At 37.2% G+C, this 15,723-nt stretch overlaps 1 protein-coding gene across 6 annotated transcripts in view; it reads left to right on the forward strand.

The window, feature by feature from the left end:
• Positions 1-9,708: 9,708 nt before the first annotated feature.
• The window catches only part of LOC122026347 (transmembrane 9 superfamily member 2-like), a 32,494-nt gene continuing 26,479 nt past the window's right edge, over positions 9,709-15,723 (forward strand). For 5 of the 6 annotated variants that reach the window (XR_006124115.1, XR_006124113.1, XR_006124114.1 and 2 more), the window contains exon 1: positions 9,709-9,845. The gene's annotated coding sequence lies outside the window, so the exon portion shown is untranslated. Of the gene's footprint in view, positions 9,846-14,828; positions 15,033-15,723 lie in introns of all 6 variants that reach the window. The other variant, XM_042585031.1, reaches the window with a different exon arrangement.

A 15,723-nucleotide genomic window follows, 5' to 3' on the forward strand; every position in this document is an offset into this window, starting at 1 on the left:
TGGCTAAGGGGGTTTCGGGGTTTCCGCGACGCGAAAAAGCGATTTTCGCGGCCCGAATAACCCAACACAAGGCTGATGTGGAGAAACGTCATGGTAAAAGTATCAAGACACTACGGTCTGATCGTAGTGGTGAGTACCTCTTAGGAGAATTTAGGAGTCACTTATCAGAAGTCTAAATACAATCCCAACTGACTGCACCTGGTACACCCCAACAGAATGGTGTGACAAAACGAAGGTATATGACTCTTATGGAAATGGTTAGATCAATGATGAATTATTAAGAATTACCAAATTTGTTGAAGGGATATACTCTTGAAACGACAATGAACATAGTACCTTCAAAGTCAGTACCCTCTACTCCCATAGAATTATGGAATGGACGTAAGCCTAATCTGAAGCATATTCGGATTTGGGGTAGTCCAGCACATGTGCTGAAATGAGACACTGATCACGTACAGAAGTTCACTTGGTTGTGGGTTATCCTAGATAAACGAAAGATGATTTATCTTATAGTCCTAAAGATCAGAAGGTCATTATTGGAAACAATGCCTGATTTTTAGAAGAGGACTATGTTATAAACCACAAGCCCATGAGTAAAATTGTTCTTAAGGAAATAATAAAGGACACGTCTAATCTAGTACCAACAGTACAAGATGAGATATCACAAGAAACTGCAACACGTGACACAAATGATGCACAATTACAGACAGTGTCTCGTCATAGTAGGAGGGTTGTTAGGCAATCTGAAAGATTCATGTTTTGGGAGAGTTTTTGAACTTGATCCCTGGTGAACATGAACCTGATCCCGGACATATGACGAAGCACTCCAAGATAAAGATGTAGCATCTTGGCAAAGAGCAATAGAATCTATGTAAGTCTGGGAGCTTGTAGAACCACCAAATTGTGTAAAAGTCATTGGGTGTAAATAGGTCTACAAAAGAAAAAGAGGGACAGATGGGAAGGTGGAAACCTTCAAAGCAAGGCTTGTTGAAAAAGGGTATCGATTATTAGGAAACCTTTTCACCGGTAGCCATGTTTAAGTCTCTCCAGATTCTTTTATATATTGCTGCTCATATGGATTATGAGATTTAGCAAATGGATGTCAAGACAACTTTCCTTAATGGAAGTCTTGAAGAAAATATCCATATGAAACAACCAGAGGGATTCATTACAAAGGGCAAAGAGCATCTTGTATGTAAGCTCAATCGGTCTATGGACTGAAGCAAGCTTCAAGGTCTTGGAACATTTAGTTGTAATCCAGTCTTTTGGATTTATTCAGTGTCCGGATGAGTCTTGTGTATACAAGAAATGTGATAGAAACGTGATGGTATTTCTTGTACTATATGTAGATGATATTTTTTATAGTTGGAAACAATATCAAAGTGTTGTCGGAAGTAAGGGTATAGTTGTCCAAGCAAATTCGATATGAAAGACTTGGGAGAATGCGCACATATTCTCGGGATCAAAGCGATAAGGGATCGCAAGAAAAGAATGTTGTGCTTATCCTAAGCTTCATATATCGATACTATCCTAGCTCATTTTAGCATGCAAGACTCCAAGAAAGGTTTTCTACTTTTTAGGCATGGAGTATCTTTATCTAAAGAGATATCTCCGAAGACATCAAAAGAAATAAAAGAAATGAAGGTAGTTCCTTATACTGTAGGAAGCCTAATATATGCTATGTTATGCACGAGACCGGATATCTATTTTACTGAGGGCATGGTTAGTAGATATCAAAGTAATCTAGAACAGGGACATTGGACTGGCGTAAAGTATATATTAAAGTACTTGAGACGGACTAGAGATTATATGCTAGTTAACAAAGGCAGATGATATGCTCCTTGTGGGTTACACGGATTCAGACTTCCAATCTGATAGGGACAATAATAAGTCAACCTCGGGGTTTTGTGTTTACTTTAGGAGGTAAAGCCATAACAATGGAGGAGTGATAAACATAGATGCTTTTCAGACTCCACCATGGAAGCTGAGTATGTGGTAGCCTCTGAGGCAGTCATAGAAGCTGTATGGTTTAGAAACTTCATGATGGACTTAGATGTGATTCCTGGTTTGCCCAAAAATTATTACATTGTATTGTGATAATAAGTGGTGTAGTAGCAAACTCGAAGGAACCACGAGCTCATAAGGCAAGTAAACACATAGAGCGCAAGTACCGCCCAATATGAGATCTCGTATAACGAGAAGAAGTTGTTGCCGCCTAGATTGCATCAGATGATAACCTGGGAGATCCTTTCACTAAGGCTCTTAAGGCAAGAACTTTTGATGGGCATGTTGAAGGATTGGGAATCAGATGTATGGCAGGGTATATGGCAACATAGTCTTTTAGTATAAGCCGGAGATTGCTGTAATGTATACTAAAAGCCTAGTTGTTTGTATAAACATTTATTTAGAAATAAGAATCACATTGGTCAAATGTCTATATTTATGCTAAGTGTAGTTATCCATTTAATTTATATTATAGATAACATGGTGTGAGGAGACACACAGAAGATCATGTTATCAGATCCTTATAAATTATAAATAGTAGCTCACAACCAAGATGGAATGGACAAACCATTGGAGTGGTTGTAGTGTAATTTGGTATTAGTTTATCTAGACTATAAAATTACACTAGTACACTATGAGTGTATTGAGTAGGACCATTTGAGGTAGTTTCTTTTTATACTGACTATATAAAAGAATAAAATCTTTGTTATTATGGAAGTGTGTACTCATAATCATGATATAATAACAAGCACATATATTTAATATTTATTTCTTTAATTTATCAAAGGGTGTGATTTAGCTCGTTAAATCAATAGGCTCGATAAGTTGGGAAATGATATTATTTATATGGTGTGTTGCTGATTATAGAATGAAACTGTGTCCTAGTAATCTAGGTTGATGATGTCCCCTTGAGGAGCTCATAAGGATTGTCATGTAAACCCTGCAGGTGGATCTAGTCCGGCATGATAATGAAGTTGAGTGGTACTACTCTTGGAGCTAGATATTAATTAAGTGAGTTGTTAGTAACTCATTTAATTAGTGGGCATTTTATATCTTAAACATAGGGAGATTAATACACTCATAATAAGAATGAACCCATAATGTAATTTGGGATTGGTGCGGTAGTTCAATAATAACTCTTTAATGATATGAGTTATTATTGATGAACTTGAGTTGGGTGTTCGGGGCGAACACAGGAAGCTCAAGCTCATCGGGAGACTAAAACCAATTTCTCCTCTCGGTCCTCGTTGTAGCCTCTATAAAATCTTGTATCCACAAAGTCCACTTCTTACCCAAGTAATGGGTCGGTCGCATCCTTGCTTGGTGTAAGGGACCGACTAAGCATGAGCTTGGAAGCCAAGAGATGGCTGGCCATAGCTTGGTGCTCAAGCTAAGGGTCGGCCACATGGAGAATAAAAGGAAAATGAAGTTTTGTTTAAAATAAAATTTTGTTAAAATCTTTCCTTTTTGTAGTTATCTACAATGGTTAAAAGAGAGATTTTATTTTGTTAAAATCTTTCCTTTTTTGTAGTTATCTACAATGGTTAAAAGAGAGATTTTATTTTGTTAAAATCTTTCCTTTTTTGTAGTTATCTACAATGGTTAAAAGAGAGATTTTATTTTGTTAAAATCTTTCCTTTTTTGTACTTATCTACAATGGTTAAAAGAAAGATTTTAATTTTCCTTTTATATTCATCCTCATGGTTTTAAAGAGAGTTTTAAAATTTTAAAATATTTCCTTTATAGCTATCTACAAAAGATTAAATAGAGATTTTAATTTTGTTAAAATATTTCCTTATTTGTAGTTATCTATAATATTTAAAAGAGATATTTTAATTTTTGATAAAACTTTCCTTTTATGTAACCATGATTTAAAAAGAGAAATTTTAATTAATCTTTCTTTTTTTTTCTAGTTGTCTACATGTTTTAAAAGAGAGAGATTAATTTTAAAACTTTCCTTTATTGTCATGTACAATAGGAAAATTAAAAGAGAGTGATTTTAATTGTTATTAAAAATTTCCTTTTTTGCCAAGGCCAAGGATTATAAAAGAGAGGGAGAGGGTGCCTCATGGGATAACCCTTATTCTTTTTCCTCTCTTCCTTGGTGTGGCCGGCCCCTTCATGCTCCTTTCTTCCTTGGTGGCCGGCCATGACATCTCTTCCTTCTCTTTGTTTTCTTCTTTTATGGCCGGTGGCACCATTACCTCTTGTCTCCTCTTTTGCTTCCTTAGGGCCGGCGACATCAAGGTCTCCTTAGTCCTTATGGACGGTTGCTTAGATAGGAAGAAGAAGAGGAGGAGATGCACTTGGTGGCCGTTTGCTTGAAGGAGAAGAAGAGGAAGGAAATTTCCTATCTTGGTATCCCTTGATGGCTCAAGAGTCTTAGAGAAGAAGAAGTGGCCCCGGTGGAATTTATCTTTGTAGATCATCGCTCACACGACGTCCAAGAGGAGGTGAGGAATACAATAGAAGATCAAGAGGTATTTAGCTACAAAGAAAGGTATAACTAGTTATCTTATTCCGCATCATACTAGTTTTCTTTATATGGATTTTGAAATACCAAACACAAGAGGCTAACGATTGTAGGTTTCGAATTTATGATTCGATTTTGTGTTTCTTTTGTTTTTTTTGATCTTGTGATTCAATTATTCTTAGTGGTTAAACCTAGAGTTACTATAAGGAGATTAAATATTGAATTTCGTTGAAAGGTTTTGTCTAGGAAGTGGTGGATGATCCCGTACCCAAGAAGGCCTAGTGTCTCTCCATGTTTAACATGGAAGCCGATCCTTGAAATAAATATTTAATCAACTTTGTAACATGGGTGGATTTGGATTAATAATGTTAAGCATCGTTTGCGATCCAAGTCTAAACTTCTAAAGAACAGATAAGTTGAATTTGGAATCAATAATGTTAAGTTCTGTTTGTGATTCCAAATTTAATTTCTAAAGAACACAATAGATTGTTAGGAAAGGTTCGAGACTTGTACAAAATTTTTATACAGGGAACCAGTACGATATTCCGAGTAGCAACCAAGATAATCTAAAATATCATCGGGCAACGACTCAGTCAACTTGTCCCGGCTAATGATCTTGCTTGTCAAAGCGGTGGGGAGGTAGCCGCCTTCCTTCAGTTGATTGAGAGTCCTGTCGATAGCAAGGTCGAATAGAGGTAGTGTCTGATCGGTGACCTTGTTGTTAAAAGCATCCGAGCGGATGTAAGCCTGCTTCATGAGGTGGGACCTGCTCGACTCGGCTCCCTGGTAAGTCTCTAACTCCGCTCGGGAAGCTTTCAGTTCTTTCTTCAACTTGGCCAGCTCTTCATCTTTTTCGACGAGCTGGGTCTTCACTGCGGTCTGGTCGGTCAATCATCCATCCTGCTCAGCCTTCAATGTGGCCTCCACCTCCTTTAAGTTTTGGGCCAACATCTGTGACTCCTTATTTTTGATCTCTAAGTCTTCGATGACCCAGAGTTTTATGGTGTTGGCCAAATTGAGCTTGGACTCGAAGGAGCTAACCTGTTTAACAAACCGAGCCAATTTATCAGCATGCTCGGCGCATTTTCTCTTCTCCGCCTCCAACTGTTCAGAGCTTTTATTCAGATTGGCTCTTAGTTGAGCCATCTCAGCACTCATCTGCTCCAGCTACACCTGGGAAGTAGATGATTGGCCGCTTGGGGCTCGTAGTTGCTTGACTTCTTGCTCCAAAAATACGAGCCTTTGGAACATGGCCAAGATCTCTACCCAATACTGCAAGGAAATGAGAAATTTTTTAGGGCCGAGCGGCGATAAAAAGTAACTTGTAAAATACTTACCCCAGTGAACATCTGGGTATGATTGTCGACGAGTGCCCTTGGAGGCATGACCACTACACGAACTCGAGTGTCGGCCTATATCTGTGCTAGCGGTCTCTCAATGATTATTTGGTTCTTTGAGGCTCGGGATTCAGTGCTGTTAGAGTCGCGCCACTTGTTCGTGGGCAGATGAATGACCATCGTTATGTAGTGCTGGCTACTCGGGGCAGACGGGGTTAAGATTGCTCTGCCCCCCGACTGAGATGTTGATGCCGGGTGAATGCGAGACTTCTGAATCTTCGGTGGTGGAGGCGGTAAGAAAGCAATAGACGATGCACAGATTGTTCCTTGTGGTAGATCAGACAAGGACGGCGCCTGATCGAATGAAAGCAAAATGTGTGGGACGACCGTCGCTGGCTCGGACGCAAGTGTAGAGGTTTTGCCTTGCTCGGATGACAAACGTGGGCTTGTCCTGGTTAGAGTTTGTGTAGTGGAGGTAGTGGATTAGGCGGCAATCTCTACACGACGCCTCTTCCAGCTTATCATCGGCTCCCCTGAAGAAGACGATTCCGAGGCCTCGACAATTGGAATTACTGGCAACCGCTCGGGCAGGGTTGGAAGCTGCATGAAGGTAGTCTGAGCGGCTCTTATATTTCCTAAGCTCTGGAGGGTTCAACACATATAATTGTCACCTGGTTGGGAAATCCGATTGCTTGGGAAAGTGAAGGAAGAAGTAGTAGCCCCTCCAATGTTTGTTGGAGGATGACATCTTGTCAAAGAAGACTAGATCCACTTGGGCTTGGAAGAGAAAAGTTCCCGGTTTGGATAGTTTAGGATAATAGAAATAGTGAAAGAGCCGAGAAGTGATGCGAATGCTGTGCAGGTGAAACAAAACGACGACCCCACACAGCAGCCAAAAGGAGTTCGACATTAATTGATGGAGAGAAATACAAAAATATTTACACACGACAGAGAAGAAAGGGTGGATCAGGAATCGTAGACCGGTGATAAATTGGTCCCTAAAGAAGCATACGAAACCCGGAGGCGGCTCGTTCAGGCGGTCAAAAGCCAAAGGAAGACTAATTTGATAATCGGATGAAATTTCAAAGGCAACTCTCAAACTCTCAGCATCGCCTCAGTCGAATTTGGACTTAATGGACGTATACCATAGCCCAGGGACGGAGACAGGAGGTTAAGAGGAGCTTGCCATCAGAAATAAAAGTCGATGGGAAACAACGAAGAAATTCGACTGAAAAAGAGGACGCTAAGAACAATGGACAGATTCAATCGAAAGGAGACGATGACTTACTAGAGAGATCACTGAGATTGTCGGAAAAGGTGAAGAGCGTAATGTCGCTAAGATGCTCACCGACGAAGATGAATACACAAAGTGAGGAAGACGGCGAAGCACACAAGGTTTATAAACCTCGCGGCCGATCGACCTCAACTGTTTGATCCAAGGTTACAAAAACCTAGAAGCAGATCCAACCGTTGATTTTGAAAACACGCACGTTTCGTCACAAGAGGATGTCTGCCAATCACATCGAGCATGCGACGGCAGTAAGGGACATGTGTCTTGTGGTCACCGAATAGCATTTAATGAACTTAATTAAAAGGGTATGGCCGCGTGTTCATTATAATTAGTAGGGATTTGCACGATCTTTAAGAAATTTGGATGACATCAGTCTCGACCGAACTCACCCAAGGAAACAAATAACGGAAGACAATTTGCCAAGTGTTGCTGCTCATCTTCCCGATCAGTGCAATGAACAAGCCATAGGACTGAACCCCGGTAACGACAAAATGCAGCAAAGCAACGTTGGCTTGTGGGCCAACTAGTGATTACAGATCGGACACAGTCTAATCAAACACTATAGCATTTGGGCCGAACGGGCTCTAGAGTCGCTAAAGACATATCTTGTCTAGTCAGTCGGACTTGCAGCATCCTTCGACTATACTTGAAGGGGAGGTTTGTGATACGGCGATAAGGAAGAGCATACCTGGCATAAGTCAATTGCCATAGTGTATGTCAAAGTCAAGGCGGTCAACACCAGGGCTTAAGCAAGGCTCGACTACACTCGAGCGGGAAGCGGTTTATTGGCTGATTGAAGGGATCCTTCTCCGATCGACCATCTGAGTAAACAAGTATAGTTAACTCGGTCGGTAGGAGAACAAGCTAAGCAGGTCGGGAGCCCGAGCCGAGCGGGCCATCCATCTATCTCGGAGAATGATATTGGCATTATACACATAATGAATCAATAAAATAATAAAAGAGGAAAAGATAGATAATTAATAAAGAAAAGAGAAAACTAAATAGAACACTCTATCTATCATTAAATGAGAAGAAGACAAAACAAATATATTCTCTGTCGGTAATCAATATCATTAAACAGGGGAAGATGAAGGATCACCAGAAAAGGTATAAAAGGGGGATGCCAGGTATAAAAAAAAGGTAAGAAAAATCTTTATTCTTAGTACTCTCACTTTTTTCCTTGTCTACTTCTAACTTGAACGTCGGAGGGCCAATGAAGTGACCTCTTCCCTGGTTTTGATTTTTATTTTGCAGAAAGGAGCGATGTTTTCATCTCGTCAGCAAAACTGTCACCTCTCTGGCTTTCCAACTTCACACCTTCAATAATAATAATAATAATAATAATAATAATAATAATAATAATAATAATAATAGAAAAGAATATCGTCTCTCACGAACCCAATTAATTAAAATCAAATAGCTATTGAGCCATATTTTTTAATAACCAATTAAGTTTGTTATAATTGATTGTTTCTTTAACTTATAGGTTTCCACTGTGAGGTTTTAAATGTATAAGAGCATTTTCAATAATTAAAATTTTAAATAAGTTTTTTTTATTATCCCAATACACTATATTAATAATATAAAAATTTAATGAAATATCTTTAATTGTTAGAGTTCTAAATAAATTTTTTTATAATTGAATTCATAGTATGAGTTGCATGACTTTATATATATTATATTAATTTCATGATAAAATAATATATTTTAATTTTTACTACTATTCTTAAAATACAAACGTTAAACTTTATTTTTACAATAATTTAAGACTTTTATTAAATTTTTTAGATTTTATAAATCTCTTACAAACTTTATATTGGAGATGCTCTAAAAATTTATTTGAGTGGTACAATGGAGCATCATTTTAATTTTTTAAACATCTAAGGATCAAATTTTAAAATTCAACAAATTAACGGATAATTTTAATGAATTAGTGAATTAAGAACTTAATGAATAGTCTAAGCACTTTCCAATTTATTATCCGGTGAGAAACTTACCATTTATCTAATTTACCTAAAATTATTTGACATAAGCAGGATATTTGAGCAATGGAAATATGAAATCGGGACAATTAAATTATCAATAATAATTATTAGTTAAAGCATAAAAGTTATAGAGGTTAGTTTTAAGTCTAAAATATGAGGGTCTTTGTGAAAAGTAAGGGGTCGAAGCGTAGGTAGGGATGACAATTTCACCCGAACCCGATGGAGATTCGACATCCGACCCAAATGGAGGAGGGTATGGAGGGACTATCAATACCTGATACCCGACCCGAATACCCGATTAAATAATATATATACATATATTAAAGAAAATTTTCTTTTTTTAAAATTAACTTATTATTTTTTTGTTGATATTAGTAGGCCTATATAGATGTTTAATCTATTTTTTTAATTATATATATATATATTTTAATAGGATGTTAATTTTAATATATTTTTGTTGAATAGAAAAAAGAAAAATTACACGTATAGAATATATCCGGTCCTTTAATGGGTATGGATATATCCATTGGATATCATATGATAGGGAGGATATAGAATTCGACCCGAACCTGACCCATTGTTATCCCTAAGCGTAGGGCCACAAGTCTGCTTGATCTATTCATCACCGGAAGTCACCATTTCGTCGGTTTTCCCTTCGTGGTAGCCCTCTCTTCTTCGGCATCGACGGAATCGCATCGGACGCTTCCTACCACCGCTACAAGAAGAGGGACCATCTTCCCTTCTACGCCACCAAGGTTGGCCTTTTCCGTAACCCTAGATGATATGCCTAATGTGACATTGATCTGTTATATCCATTGGTTACCTTGAGGTTGTTGCTTCCATCTGTTTCCGTAAGATCGATGCCGCTAGAGAACGACCTTTCTTGATTTCTTCTTTGGCTTGAAAACTATTTACAATGCAAGATGTGCTTCTTGTTTTTTCTCTGAAAAATGTGTTTTTTAAGGTCTGGTCTAAATGATTAAGTTTCTTAGGGTGAAATGGTATGACTGGTTGTTGCAACACTTTTCTTGAGCAATACTTCGTATTTTTATTATTATTATTTTTACGATCTCTAAATTTTTGACTGTGGTTGATGTTGTATCCGTTTTATTCAGTATTCTCAATTATTGACATGAAAATCATACTTTTTTTAAGTCATGCATACATTCTAAATAAAAGTAGGCGGTCGGCACACTACATGGTGCCTAGACAGTAGATAGAAGCATTGACGAGTATCATTAAAATAATATTAAAATAAAATATAAAAAATAATAAAAAAAAACTGACATTGAATTAATGGTGTTCACATTTGTTATTCAAAATTTGTAGATATAGTGAGGGCATGGATTCAATGCGCATGGTGATGACAATGCTTACAGGATATATGGTAGATTCTAACATGTCTATAATAATGTCTAAGTAATTGTACAGGATAACAACAAATATATTATGCATAGTATCGCTAGCAAAGTGTATTAATCAATCAAATTAAATTTACAATCATAAGTAAATAAGTTATAATAAATAAACACAAATTAACAAAAGAAAAAAAAAAAATCATATTTCACATTGTAGTGAAGAAAACACAATATACAAATAGATAGACATATAAGAAAGTGAAGGAGGGATTGGGTGGTGTTGGGTGATTAGAGTTTTATTCAAGTGAACTAATTAGTTAGATAAATTATTTTTTTAATGAACTTGGATTGCTCGCCTGAATTGCCTAAGATGCCTAGACTGCCTGGGCTGCTGGACTGCCTAAGCAGACTGCATTTTTGGAATGCCTAAACGGGATTTTTTAAATGACTAAGTGAAGCAATTCCCTTCCATTTTTGGCTAGCAACCGCTAGACCACATTTTACAAAATTGTTTATTATCAGTAAAACTATGGTTGGAGATGAAATGTCAAATTGTAAAAACAAGAATCTATTCAGTAGTTTGTTCTTGTGGGAAAATACAGATAAAACTTTTCTTACTATAATTCACTGAATATACACTGTTTATATACAAGTATGTCAATCAAAAAAAAAAAAAAAGAAGCAAAACTACTCTAATCAAGTATATAATTTGGTTACAAATTAATCCCTACAGATTAGGTATTATAATTCATCCAATCCGATGAAATCAGTGATAAGATCTTTCCAAATATATATCCAAATCTCAACACTCCCCTCAAGCGCGTGAATGGATATCTTCCATTCCAAGCTTGCTAATCATACGCTGGAAAGATATACCCGATTGCCCTTTTGTAAGAATATATGCCAACTGGTCTTTGGTTGAGATAAATGGTGTGCAAATTAGCTTGTTATCCAACTTCTCCTTTATGATGTGTTTATCCACTTCAATGTGTTTCGTTCGATCATGTTGCACTGAGTTATGTGCAATGCTAATTTCTATCTTGTTATCGCAATATAATCTCATAGGACCATCCCACTTTACTCTTAAGTCATCCAAAAACTATTTTTAACCACAATAGTTCACATATTCCAAGTGCCATTGATCTGAATTTGGATTCTGCACTTGATCTTGCCACTACACTTTATTTTTTACCCCTCCATTTTACAAGATTGCCCCCAAGAAATGTACAATAACCTGAAGTTGCTCTTCTGTCAACTAGAGAACCCGCATAATTAGCATTTATATAGGCTATTAGGCTATTAGGCTATTAGGCTTTTAGTATTATGTTTCTTGCTTTCTTAAACAAAATTCCTCTTCTAGCTATTCCTTTCAAATATTGTAGAATTCTATGAACAGCTTTGAGGTGCATCTCTCTTGGATTGTGCATAAATTAGCTGGCCACACTTACAACAAAAGCTATGTCGGGTCTTGTGTGTGACAAATATATCAATCTTCCTACAAGTCTTTGATAAGAATTCTTATCAATGACTATACCTCTATGGGCATCACATAACCCATGGTTAGTTTCAATTGGTGTATCAACTAGCTTACACCCTAGCATTCCAGTTTCATTCAACAAATCTAAAGCATATTTTTGTTATGATGTAAAAATTTCTTGCTTTGAATGAGCCACTTCAATCCCCAAGAAATATTTCAATCAGCCAAGCTCCTTAATATCAGATTCTTTTTCTAAGCACCGCCTTAATCTTTGCATTTCTTCGACATTATTCCCTATTACCACAATATTGTCCGCATGAACCAGCAATGCAATTACTCCCCCTGAATTTGAATGTTGCACAAACAATGTATGATCCCCTTGGCATTGCTTATAACCCGACCCAATTATTGCTTTTGTAAATCTTCCAAACCAAGCCATTGGGGACTTGCTTGTGTCCATACAACGCCTTGTTTCCATATAAATTTCCTCCTCGAGATCATTATAAAAAACAACTGGAGCAAATGTTTCCATGTAATCTAGGCCATAGGTTTGGCCGTTTGGGTATATCCTTTTGCAACCAAACACGCTTTATATCTTTCCAATGAACCATCTGACTTGTATTCAACTGTGAACACTCATCTGCATCCAACTAATTTCTTTTCTTTCGGCATCTTAACCAATTCCCAAGTTTTATTTTTCTCCAAGGCTTCCATTCCACTTTCATGGCATTTCCCGACTTCTTGTTCCCTAATGCTTCAGTTAAGTTTTTTGGAATGGGAATAGAATGTAAATTGGTAAGGAAGGCTTGATGATTATGGGATAAGTTCCGGTAAGACAAGAATGAATGCAAAGGATGTTTGGTGCAGGCTCTAACTCCCTTTCTTAGTGCTATAGGTATCTCCCAATCATTTGGCTCTGTGGTGTCATGGTTTGATTCCTTAGGGATTGGAGTTGCTTCTTCAATTGAGTCCATAATAATCTCAGGAGTTTGAACATTATGGTTAGGTGGTTGAACTATAGCTTGAATAGGTGATGATTGAACATCCTTAGTGAAAGTGTTGACCTTCGGCCTTCTGGAATAAAATTTCAGGGGAGATGTAGTGGTGTCTTGAATTCCTTGTTCCTTGATCATTTCATGTGAGCTGGATAGATGGGTAGGATTGAAATCAGTGACAGTAGATGATGATTCTATAGTGGCAGAACTAGATTGACTCGGAAACTCAAGAAGAAACTGATCTTTTGCTCTATCTTTACTCAAATTCTCCCTTTGAAGATAGGAATTAGGAAAATAGGGTGTTGCTTCATTGAAGGTAACATCAGTAGATAAAAAAAAAAAAATTAGTTGGGGGGATGGAAGCATTTGTATCCCTTTTGAGTGGAAGAATAGCCAATGAATACACATTTAAGAGCTCTTGGGTCAAGTTTTCCCCTTAAGCGGATGAATATGGACAAAGGCAACGCTGCCAAAGATCTGAGGGGTCAGGTTGTTTGAAACTGTGAAGTTAGGGAAGAATTTAGTGAGAATTTCCAAAGGACTTTTAAGCTTAAGGATCTTTCTTGGGAGTCGATTTATGAGATAGACTGATGTAAGAACAGTTGCTCCCCAAAAATGTTTAGGAACATTTTTATTGAATAAGGACGCTCTTGTGATAGCAAGAAGATGACCATTCTTCCTTTCAACTACTCCATTTTGTTGAGTGTGAACACACGAGGATTCATGAATGATTCCTTGTTTTTGAAAGAAATGAGTGAGTGCTTGATTGAAGTACTCCCTAGCATTATCTGAATGAATTCTTTTGATTCCATCATCAAGTTGAATTTTGACCATGTGATAGAAATTCTGAAAGATAGTGCTTACATCAGATTTATTTTTCATTAAGTATATCCAAGTCACTCGAGTACAATTATCAATGAAAGAGATAAATCATCTTAATCCAGAAATGTTAGGTATTGTGGACGGTTCCCAAATGTTACTGTAACAACAACAACAACAATTAAGCCTTATTCCACTAGACGAGGTCAGTTATCCCCAAATGTCACTGTGAATAAGTGAAAAAGGAACAAATGCCTTTGTATTATTGATTGGAAAGGAAGAACGCTTGTGTTTAGCAAGCTCACAATCAATACAATGAAAATTCTTAAACAAAGACTTGACCAAGGACGGGAACATAAACATAAGAACATGAATTGATGGATGACATAAACGACGATGATAAAGCCAAACTTTATCTTTATTGGAAATGGTGGACAAAAGGATAAAGGAAAGGAACTCACAACTCTAGTTGTATGTTTTCTTTCGGATGGTAAAAACCTTCTCTTTCACTAGCATGTTCTTCTTGAAACATACAATGAGATGGGTAGAAGATGACAGTACAATTAGAATCTTTAGTGAGCCTTTTGATAGAGACTAAATTCGTAAGGAGTTTAGGAACAAGAAGAACATTTTTTACAGTGAGATTATCATTTATATAAACATCACCACAGCATGCAACAGTGATAGTGGATCCAGTGGCTACTGTGATCTTCTTTTGGCTAGAACATGGGGTATAGGTAATGAAGTTTTTAGAAGAATAGGTCATATGGTCAATGGCGCCTGAACCAATCACCCATGTGCTTAAATTTGAAACATTAGGATAACAAGAGGTAGAATAAATACTTGAAAAGCCCAACGAACATGTACCTTCTATAGATGGTGCTTAGTGTCCCCAAGAAATCCTTAAACTTCTCAATATCTTCTTTGCTTAACCTAAAATTTGAGTTTTCTTCCCTGCTTGGATGACTATTTGCAGTATGTGCTTGTCCTCATTCTTTTTCAGTTTTGCCGGAGAAATTTCTGTTCATGTTTGAAGGTCTCCCATTTAGTTCTCAACAAGTCTTCTTGGTATGACCTGATTTTTTACAGTAATTGCACCAAAGAGATTCCTTGAAAAAAACCTTTGGAAATTCTGCTGGCTTATTGATTTCTTCAAGAGGCTGTGAAGTGACAAATTTCATCACAAGGGCTGACCCGTTAGAGGCCTGATCTTCAAGCATAACACTCCTCCCTTTTTTAGTGCAGATGATGGAGATGGTCTCATTTAGAGACAGTAAATCCTCTTTTCCCAAGATAAGTATCCTTACTGCATCAAATTCAACATTAAGGCTGACCACATCAGTCCCACACTTCATTTCGATACACTAATAGTTATCCAATTCTTGCCAGAAGCCTTGCAAGAGGTTGGAGTACTCAGTGATTGTACAAGTTTCTTGTTCCATGGCTGAGATTTTGATCTTAATCTCATAAATTTGGTTTGCATCACGAACTTTCATTCACTGATTTTTGGAATCATCGAATTCGACAACCACGACATCACTAATGAATCTGTTTCATCCCACGCAGCAAACTTGGGATCTTTTGAATCCGGTTTTGTCTTGAGTATATGACTTTACCTGTCTCTTCCCTTCAAGATTATGCGAACAAGTTGTGACCACTTCAAATAATTCTTTCCATTCAGTCGATATGCCGCTTGAATGTTATGTAAATCACCAGCTAAAATGAGGGTTGGTTGGTTTGTTGAGTGCATATCAGTGTTGGAATTATTTTCGGTTGTTTCCGACATGATCGATTAATCGGAACCTCAAAGAAAAGTGGATTCCCTGAAGAAAAGTGAAGAAATAACCGACAATCCCAAGATCAATCCAATAGCTCTGATTCCATATGGGAAAATAGAGATAAAACTTTTCTTATTATCATTCACAGAATATACACTGTTTATATACAAGTATGTCAACGAAAAAAATAAGGAAAACTACTCTAA

Source organism: Zingiber officinale, chromosome 10A, assembly GCF_018446385.1.
Source record: "Zingiber officinale cultivar Zhangliang chromosome 10A, Zo_v1.1, whole genome shotgun sequence".
Classification (NCBI taxonomy): Eukaryota; Viridiplantae; Streptophyta; class Magnoliopsida; order Zingiberales; family Zingiberaceae; genus Zingiber; species Zingiber officinale.